The 10,086-nt window shown below is 39.7% G+C and overlaps 1 protein-coding gene across 2 annotated transcripts in view; it reads right to left on the minus strand.

Moving 5' to 3' along the window:
- The window catches only part of LOC139720717 (uncharacterized), a 66,660-nt gene extending 59,172 nt beyond the window's left edge, over positions 1-7,488 (minus strand). Inside the window, exon 1 of one of the 2 annotated variants that reach the window (XM_071632071.1) lies at positions 7,336-7,488. The gene's annotated coding sequence lies outside the window, so the exon portion shown is untranslated. Of the gene's footprint in view, positions 1-7,117 lie in introns of both variants that reach the window. The other variant, XM_071632072.1, reaches the window with a different exon arrangement.
- Between the last annotated feature and the right edge of the window lie 2,598 nt (positions 7,489-10,086).

Here is a 10,086-nt window from a genome sequence, read left to right on the forward strand (position 1 = left end):
GTATGCATGTACAATGTACTGCTGTATGTGTTCGAATTAGAACATACATCAGGTGATATTTTCCACCTGATGTATTATGTTCTAATTCAAACACATACAGCAGTACATGCATGTGGATGTACAAACTGTACGTTGTACATAAAATAATGCACGTATCACAGCACACCCACCACGTACAGTATTATACGAGCACTTTCCTATAACTGAACGCATACATGGTACACTATACCTTATAAAGTAAAAGGTATATTACATGTATATACAGTACAAATGTACAATGTATGTAAATACATTGGTGCTGAAAAGGAGTTGTAAAAAGACAAGCTTTTCTTCCAAGCCATTGAAAAGGCTCCGCATAAGCAATGGTTGGTATTAGCCAATGCAAATTACCTCACATACCTGTAAAACCCAATGTGGTATGTTGGGATTATACACTCTAAGCCATTGCACAGTTACTTTACTCATTGATAGCCACAGCTACAGGTAGACCTAGTTGTGTATAATACATCACCCAGAAACAAAGAAGAAAAAAAAAAAATGGCACAGCAGCCTCACAGTTTGTCCAAATGTATCCCTAGCACAAACCTTCATTCATTTGTTCTACCATGGAGCTATGATAATTCCTCAATCTTCAGAACATTATGCAGGCAATGCCGCTAACTTCAGTGTGTTTTTGTTGTACACCATATCACGTGAACAACATACAGTATGAAACTTGTTAGAGACAAACACATTTTTGTAATATCTATTGTCAATTCATCTCCCTTTTTCTCTCTGTCAAGCACACGTACATGTATGCTACTGAACCACAAACAAAACACACACTAGATGTACAGTGTAGGCCTACAGACACACAAAGAGGGATGGTATGGTATGGCCAGCACATAGAGAAGGTGACTCTCTATATCGTACTTGCACTGAAGTGTATGTGTGTACCATGAATGCATTCGTAAGGTGGAAGTCGACAGCACTCGATATGACCGCCAGCAGAATGCCATCCTCCTGTGTAGTCCCACCAACGTACATTGTACATCTCACCACCATATGTAATTGTAACACCAAAATAGTCTAGCCAATGCAATCAGTAGAATCAATCAAGGATTGGCTTAAAAATGACTGTTCAAGTTTCACATACTGTATGAACGGTGAATTTTATTTCAATCATACCAAAATTCAAATTCAATCTTAATACATAGTTTGTAAACTTGTTGATGTCATTCTACATAATGTGACAATATGTAAGAATGTCCAAAAATCAAAAGGGCATCTACAGTGTATACTACAAAAGTGGAAATTTTCCACTTTGAATTTCCACATGAGTAGCTTTTCACACTCAGCTAGGGTACACGATGAATTTCACGGTTTTAATTTCATGGACAGTCACAACAATTGAGTGAGCACTTCAAGCAGCTCACCATTGCCATGGTGATTAAAGAGGTCACTGGTCTGCAATTCTACAGCAATTGCACTCGCACTATACAATGTACATGTAGGATTAGCGAATGTGAAGAAAACTACTTATAACATACAAATTGTAGCAGTCATACACGTGTATCCCTACGGTACTTACCATGAAATCAAAGATCATATAAAATAGATGTAGTATCACACAACCAGAATAAAATGTGCAAAAAATTTGCTTGCTCAAAATTTCGCGCTAGTTTTATTTTGCCCTAAATGTCTACTTTTAGTGTATTGCAGTTATGGCCCTTACCCCCCCCCCCCCCACACACACACACACACACAATCTCTATGGCACTTAGCATTAGATGAAGCATTGACTTTGCTATTGAAAGCTTAGCATACTGTGAGTACAGAGCTTATCACTGATCAGGGCAAGTTCATTGACCTTATGAACTGCCTTTGCCCTTGATGGACTGCTCCCATATTTGAAACCAAGCTGCATTTTTTAGGTTATGTGTACAAACTGTATGTGGTGTGCGTTTGGTGGTCATAGCTCAAAGCGGTGAAAAGTTTAAAAGGTTACCAGTACACCTCCAATGACGATGTACGTTTAACTGTAGGACCTACAAGTGTATGTACATCTTGCTTTCACCATGCGGGCGAGACAAAATTTCATGTTATTTGCTAAAAGAGAACTTGTCTCTTATTTGTTTTTGTTTTTTTGTTTTTTTTTACATGTTCTCAACTAATGCTGGATGGTAATGCACACAAAGCAGATCATTTTGCTTGATTGAAAGCAGTGCGGTAAAGTACCAAACACTTTAAAGATTAGAGGGTGTGTTACTATGGCTCAGTTACATGATGCAATGTTACTAGCCTTGTTTCCATGACTACAACGTGATTCATATGTTCATACTATCATAGCATGAACTCCTACACATCATCAATCTTTTTCTACACCCCTTTACCCAATGTAATGTGCATGCCATTTACCATACATCATTCCTGTCACATGCAATCAAAATATTATCCTGAGATATTGCATGCCTCCCCATCCCTCCTCTACAGATTTGCAAAGAATTCTGGGTAATGGTATGGTTTTCGTGGTTTACACACCTCCTGACCGATTCCACTCCATCCAGGGTCAGTGCCTCAGACACCATTGTTTATCATGTCTGAAATACAGTCAGTCCCAGGTGTGTCATGACCTTATCCCTGAGCAATCACTGATTGATTGTTTCCCCTATTGGTATGTTTAGGGAAGCCCTACCCTGCTCAGTCACATGATCCTGGCTGTTGGACAGGGCATGGGTATTTACACAGCACCTGTACGTACATCATATCCTGAACACGTGTACAGGAGTATTACTGCCATGCTTTATAATCTACATGTACACACACACATGCACACATGCACACACAGACACAGACAAACCTACACACACACACACACACACAAAGCCAAGAGTTATTAGCTTTGCAGAAAGCAACAAGTGCATCCAGTTTAAAATGCATTTACTTTTACAAATGTAAAAGCTGTACCACAGATCACATAATCCTTTCAACAAAATGATGTGTGTCTGGAATGTGGATATCATTTCATATTTGCTTAAAAATTGATATTACATATTGCCATAGACTTTGCATGCATTTAAGAAAGACAAAGATTTCTCTTATTACATTTGTAGATTCCATTTCCATGAATTCTCATTGTTTTCTGCAATTGTGACAAATCACTTTCCCTACAAATGTCACATAATTCAGTTATTTTTATGACGCAGTTGGTACCAACGGAATTCTGAAGGTAATCAATATTTCAAATACAATTTATTAATATAACAATTTAAGTACACACTGAAGATCACATACTTTATAGACTAACTGCACTCCAAATGCATCTTTTCCCCTCACATAGCTCTTTCCCACCTTGGCGCTCAGCCTCAGTATTACAGCACTTGGGCTAATCTTGGAACTGTGTAGGCCTATTTGTACTGTACAGTGTGTGACATCACTTCAATGTTTATACCCACCATCTGATTCTTTCTTTGCTTACATACTCATTACTGTATACAAGCCAGTTCATTATCAAATACACCTGTACTGTAGCTCATGTGTACTTTCCCTGTTTTGTGCTAACTACCACAAGAACCCGAACAACAGCCGGACGTCGCGCCTTCAACATTGCAGCGCCTCAATCCTGGAACAGTCTCCCTACAAATGTCCAATCAGCAGTTAATACAGATCAATTTAAAAAACTGTTGAAAACTTATTTGTTCCAGAAGTAAGGCCTCCACTGCTGGTGATCTGACAAGTGTAGAGTCATTGTTTATTTGTTTTGCTTTGTACTTTCCCTGTTTTGTTCGGTAAATACTGTTGTTTCTTTTCTTTGTATTTTGTTACAATTGTTGAAGCGCTTTGTGTCTGTTTAGAAAAAGCGCTATATAAATATTGGTTATTCTTTATTATTCATGTGCACATTTGTGCAAATGACCTTTCCATTATATTTTCTCAGTTGGTTAGGCACTTCACTCACTTTCAAAGCAATATATCATGCATTAGCTTGCCTGACATAACAATTTATGGAATTGATGTTCAGACAATGAATGATCTTGTATAGACCAGGTGACCAGAATGGTCTGTCTATTAAAACCTGGTACACCTGTATTTAAGCATCCATTTAATGTTTTGCATTGATAACTTCAACAAAATGTGTCTGATCAATATTGCCAAATACAATATTGCCAAATACTAGGCTTTACGTTGTAAATGACCACTTTGTTGCTGTCAGGTGGATGTGCTGGCAATCAACATCTACAATATAAGGATTGCAAAAATAATCTTTACATCACAGATGTTCATCTCACTGAATATTACACCTACATTGCTAACATGTCTGTTGTAGTGTGTATATGACCCTTTTCTGCTCATGCGCAAGTGGAATGACAAACTGGCTCATTACTCACACTCATGAACACGGGTGCTAGCAAGCAGCCAGCACATGCGTAAATGTTCACAGATGTGGAAAATACGCTGTTTAATTGTTTTATACCAGACACAAATTTGTATGCATAATAGTACACTGTACTACAGTGTCTTCATGTAGTATTCAAGAGGTGAATGACATCAAAATATGAGTTGTGTAACCCTCCCATTTTTGCAGGTAGAAGAGGCACAGTGTACTGAAAGTATAAAGAAAATTCAACATGCCCAGCTGTATTTTTACTTTTCTCCTAAAATAATAGAGGACCTGACTTGCCACTTTCAGAAGACCGGAAGAATAATATTACCCTTAACATATGTCATTAGCAAGTCAAGGGAATACATATTTTTTTCAAAAAATGAAATTTTGTGGAATTCTCCTTACATTTTCTTTATAGTTGTACACATGTGACATCATACACTGTAGTAGTCTTGTCATCCAGCAGCGACTGTGGAGAAACTTCAAAAATTCATAACTTTGGAATGGATTGTCTGATTTTCCTCAAACTTCCACTGATGTGTTCTTCTGATATTGCTGCAATCTCTTTCTATCCTTGGGTGAAGGTGGTTAAGCCAAGCCAAGGCAGGCAGGCATTACAAGAAGTACATGTAGGAAGCGAATATCACACAAGTAGGACTCTACTTTTTATTTGTTCATGTATACAGCAATACATTCAACAAAATTTACTGCAATAATCTCTTCTTTTTACCGGCATAACCAAAGTTGGATTGGAATGACATGATACAGAAGCTGAACATGTGAGGATATAAATTATGTAAGGTCCAACATCAATGAGTCATTTTGAGGTCAAAACAGTGTGTGGTCCCTAATGTATGCCTAAAACCCCTGGACTGTCTAACCAGATTCAGGAAACATTTTTTTTCTTCTATATTTTCACTGGCATTAATTATATTAAATAGTAAAGCAAAACAAAACAAAAAAGAAACAAAACAACAACAATGCAGCCCCCAAATTGGATGTACAATGCGAGGTCGAAGACAAGAAACTACTTACTGGTACAATGTTTTACAGGGGTAGCTCTAAATAATATTTACTTGGTCTTAGCTGCACAGTACCCCGCCAGGCCACTTGCTGAATGTGTGTGCTTGTGTGCATCCTTGCAAAAGCTAGCATTAGTAACAAGGGTAGGGACTAGGGTAGTGTAGACTACATTTCTGTAGAGGTATAAGATCTATGAATAGACATGACGACCAGCACACACACATGCAACGACGAGGCGGAGTATTCTAGAGTTGTTACCATTATTTGGCCTTAGTAACGTAGAGTAGACCTACAGTGTGTAGGCCTAGTCTACTACTCTAGATCTATCATCTATTTTCTGTGATTTGTTCTAGAATTCTAAGTGCAATTTGGTCTTGTGCTTGTGGAGGAATGTGAGATTTCTCCACGGCCATGGGCATGATGGATACGGAAGTACATTGGCGCCCACTCATCAAAATATCAATATACATTCTTTGGTAAAGAAATGACCACCCAAGTTTTTAAACATGCTCTTTTTGAGGGCCCTCCCATCTCATCCCTCCTCTGCCGAAGTCCGCCCTCTGCGCAACCTCCAGTTAAAGTACTCCACAGGAGATGTTTGCGAGGTCTATGCATCCAAGATGAAAGATCCAAGACCTCTTCAGTAAACTATAAGTAATTATATACCTCATTTCTAGAATCCTCTCATCTGATTGGTTAAAAGGGGAGTCATGAAAATAGCTGTGCCCTATTTTTGAGTTACTGTGACCGGGGCCCGGGCACAGTTAGTAAATAGGTTTGGAGACAGTCGCGACCCCGTACACAGATATCGCTCATACGAATATGTACACACCAATGATACGACCGCCGCGCATTCGATCAGCGTGCTGTAAAAGAGACTAGCGGACTGGTTTGGAGACGTACAGTACGTGTACAGTCTCGCAACCCCGTACACTGTGTACACATATATATATAGATGATCACTCATGTACGTACGTACTGTACCAATGATACGACCGCCGCGCTGTCGATCAGCATTGATTACGAGTGCTGAAAGAGACTAACGTTTGTTAGAATCTATATTTTCAGTACATTAAACAAACAATAACTGCTTGATATTCGGGACACAGTTAAAATTATGTAGGCCCTCGGTGATGTGAAAACCATAACCATGCCCTCAGCTTCGCTTCGGGCATGGTTACGGTTTTCACATCACCTTGGGCCCATAATTTTAACTGTGCCCCTCATACTATAGCAGTCATTATTTGTATACTATAAAAGACAGCACAATGTCCCAATGACCATATTTCATATGTACTGCACTTGGCACATCATGATTAACGGATGGATTGGTGGCATAACTTTTGTGGTATGACTAGACGTATATAATTAATAAATGCCGTCTGGTCAGAATGTCTGACTAGACACGAAGAATTTATAACTACACACGGACTGAGCTTGAGCATCCTGTTGAGTGTGTAACCCAAGATTCTAAAGACCGAGAGTAGAAAATGAATGCCCAATGGCAATGCATCATGTTTATTGTTACCTGTTATTTTGTAGATCTAGAATTGGCAATTCTACTGTGTGTGTAAGTAACAAATGTGCTATAAATACAGCATAGGATTTAATACTCTACCGCCGCTCGTTCAACGCTTGGTATTGACGCAACACATTGTTTTTGTTTGTGTACAATTCGATTCTTCGTCGAATGTGCAGTATCGGCTCAGTACTGCCTTATCATACACCCACCATACCACACGAACAATCCATGCACACGACAGCTGCTACCGTTGTCCGCCGCCCGTCAGTTCTTCCATAGACAAAGCACAACACACTCCACAATCAGCTGGGCGATGTGTCATCATTCAGAGATCTCCCATTTCTATCACACGTCTGCTAAGGAGACAAATCTCGAAACTCGCGTATCCCTTTTCTACTCTACGATACAATGCTACATACTCACGTACCACAATATCCTTGTGGTGTTATCTAGCAGGAAGAGGACATAAGATATTCTTGCCGATCTCCATTTCAGCTCAATATGTCGATGGTTATTTCCGTAATTTATCTCAAATAAATAAAGGGTCTCTTTCGAAGGAGGTTGCGCAACGTACAGAACCTGCGATCGTTTCTCTCTAAGCTCGCATCCGATAGGTCAACTCATGGATACGTCATGCGCAGCACGTTCAATGTGATAGCAAGGCGCAAGCACGGTTGTAATTCACCTGCACCAACCGTATGAAGGGGGTTACAATGGGGTATCCAGTTCGACCGGTTTAGGCCCCTTCGATCTCTCCATCGAACCGAAAACGTCAAACAAAGGGAGAAGTCAAATACAAAGAAACCACACCTACCCCCAAAGTTAGGTCCCCTGAAATTCAGGGCTTGTATTCCCCGATTTTTTTTTCTTTTATTGAGATTATTCCAACGCGTTGTCAATTGTGGAAGGGATGACGGCTAGTTTTGACATCTCCGGACCTAACTGGATATGAACTGGGAAACAAAATCAGTGCAGAGGGGACAAAAAGACGATTTCTTGCTGTTGTTTACCAGGTAGAGGCCACAAGTGGAAGAGATGTCACAGGGTCTATAGGAACCATTTTGTATTCATGAACTCCAGATACTATTTCTCTATATAGGTGCCCCATCTAAAACAAAACAACAAAACAAACAAACAATTCTATTAACAAACGAAAGATATTGTATATCTATAAAAAGTATATTGTTCCCTGCACTGCGATCCCCCAAGCACACTTCTAGAACTTAAAAGTGTGACGATCTCGTTGATGTGCCATCACAGAAGAAGAAGAAGAAACAACACTACTTCCCCTTTCCCTTTCCGATAAAAGCCTTGAAATAAGCACCATTATCTAGATGTACTGGTATATTCATCACCATGCATAATGTGACGAGGTGGCATGATACTCGCCGCAAGATGGTAACTGTTAGGCCCTATCTAACAACGTCACCGGAGGGAACTTGCATGATAATGTTGCATGCTTCAAAATGAAACTGGAACGAGCCCGAGCTGAAAAGACAATACACAATGTGACGAGATTCCTAACGGAATTAAATTTCAGCGCATGACTGTGACAATAATTTTATGGTTGTAAGATGAAATATCGTGTATACGACACATGTTTCCTCTACTTTAATTGCATGGGATTAACAACTAATCTCCCAAAGAGAAAACTTATCTAAACTTCTCTAAGCATAATTATGTGATGCATGTTTTAGTATAATAGAAGGAAATAACACTTGATATGCAACTAATAATTCAGTCAGATTATGTGATTCACTTTATCCCGAGTGGTTACCAATTTACGTGTTCTCTTATTCTTCTCTTTAATCTGTAACACGTGATCTCAGTTATGTTTGTTTGTTTGTTTGTTTGTTTGTTTGTTTGTTTGTTTGTTCATTTCCATCTGAGAAAGATGGCTGGATAGCCCATATGGGGTCCAGTTGGATGAGAGGTGTGACCACTTCTTTTCGATGAATGAATGAAGTGGGATCTTTTACGTACATGAGTTGTTACTCTCTCATACACGGGACCTCCATTTTATGTCCTATCCGAGGGACAGAGTGTTTTGCCTCTCGCTAGAGGGGACGGTATGCTTACACATAACATTGCTCAGTCCAGACTCGGGTTCGAACCCGGGCCCTTAGGATCGTGAGGCAGACGCGCTACCGACTGAGCCAACTCACCGTATGTTTTCTTGTCTTGAAAACAAAAAGAAATGACTGTATTTCATTTGTAAATGTAATTATATATTCAATGCAGAAAATTCCCAATAGATTCATTTGAACTAGGTATACTATGCGAGCACCTAACTAATATAACACAGGAGAGCAACAACGTAAAAAGAAAGTAAAAAAAAAAAGTAATGTGCAGTGCATGCATGTTCAACGAATGAGCACATGAGACTCGTGAGCTATAGCACGTGCCCTGCGTTGGAAATACTGAGCCCGATGGCATTACTTTCCATGTTCAAAAAGAAGAAAATGTGCTGAGGGTTTAAAAAGGCTCTAGTATATATTCACCAGCCCCCCCCCCCCCCCACACACACACACAGCCTCTTCTCCCTCACTGATTTCGCCTGTAGTACTTTTGTCTGGGAGGGTGGATTATGAGTGAACAGCACGGGCTGCCAGCGTGATTTTAGATGCCTTCTTCGACGAATAAGTACATGAAAAAGGGTTTATCCAGGGGGCATCCCGGATTCTTTTGTTCGGTTTAAGTCACTAATTGGTGACTGGTGAGTTGGTTGGTTGTTACACTTCCAGGGACCTTTATATTTTTGACAATCTCACCCCAAACAGTTCAGTGCGTAAATTCCGTATACCTCTAAGGTCGTGTGACCATGAGGAGGTATACCTCCTATAACTCAATCCATGATGCTCCAGTAGTATATAGAAACTTATAGTGCGCGAGAATGCTGAAGAAAGATGAAATAAACTAATATTTTACAGAGAGAGGGATACGAAAGAAAGATAATAAAAAAGGACCCGGCAGAGCACTCAAGAGCTGTCTCGTATAACCAGGTGGTATAACAGTGGCATTGTACACATCCTCATAACTATAGCAACACCATGCATGCATGCAGAAATGATGTCACGTCATCATACTATATTATGCTTCTTCATATGGTGAACTCACCCTATAAAGTTTTGTTGTACAGAGACGCCTCCCCGGCCATTGAGAGTGGCATGATGCCAGG

Source organism: Diadema antillarum, unplaced genomic scaffold (assembly GCF_040938485.1).
Source record: "Diadema antillarum isolate AM-2024a unplaced genomic scaffold, OU_Dant_1.0 scf00000132, whole genome shotgun sequence".
In the NCBI taxonomy this organism is placed as follows: domain Eukaryota; kingdom Metazoa; phylum Echinodermata; class Echinoidea; order Diadematoida; family Diadematidae; genus Diadema; species Diadema antillarum.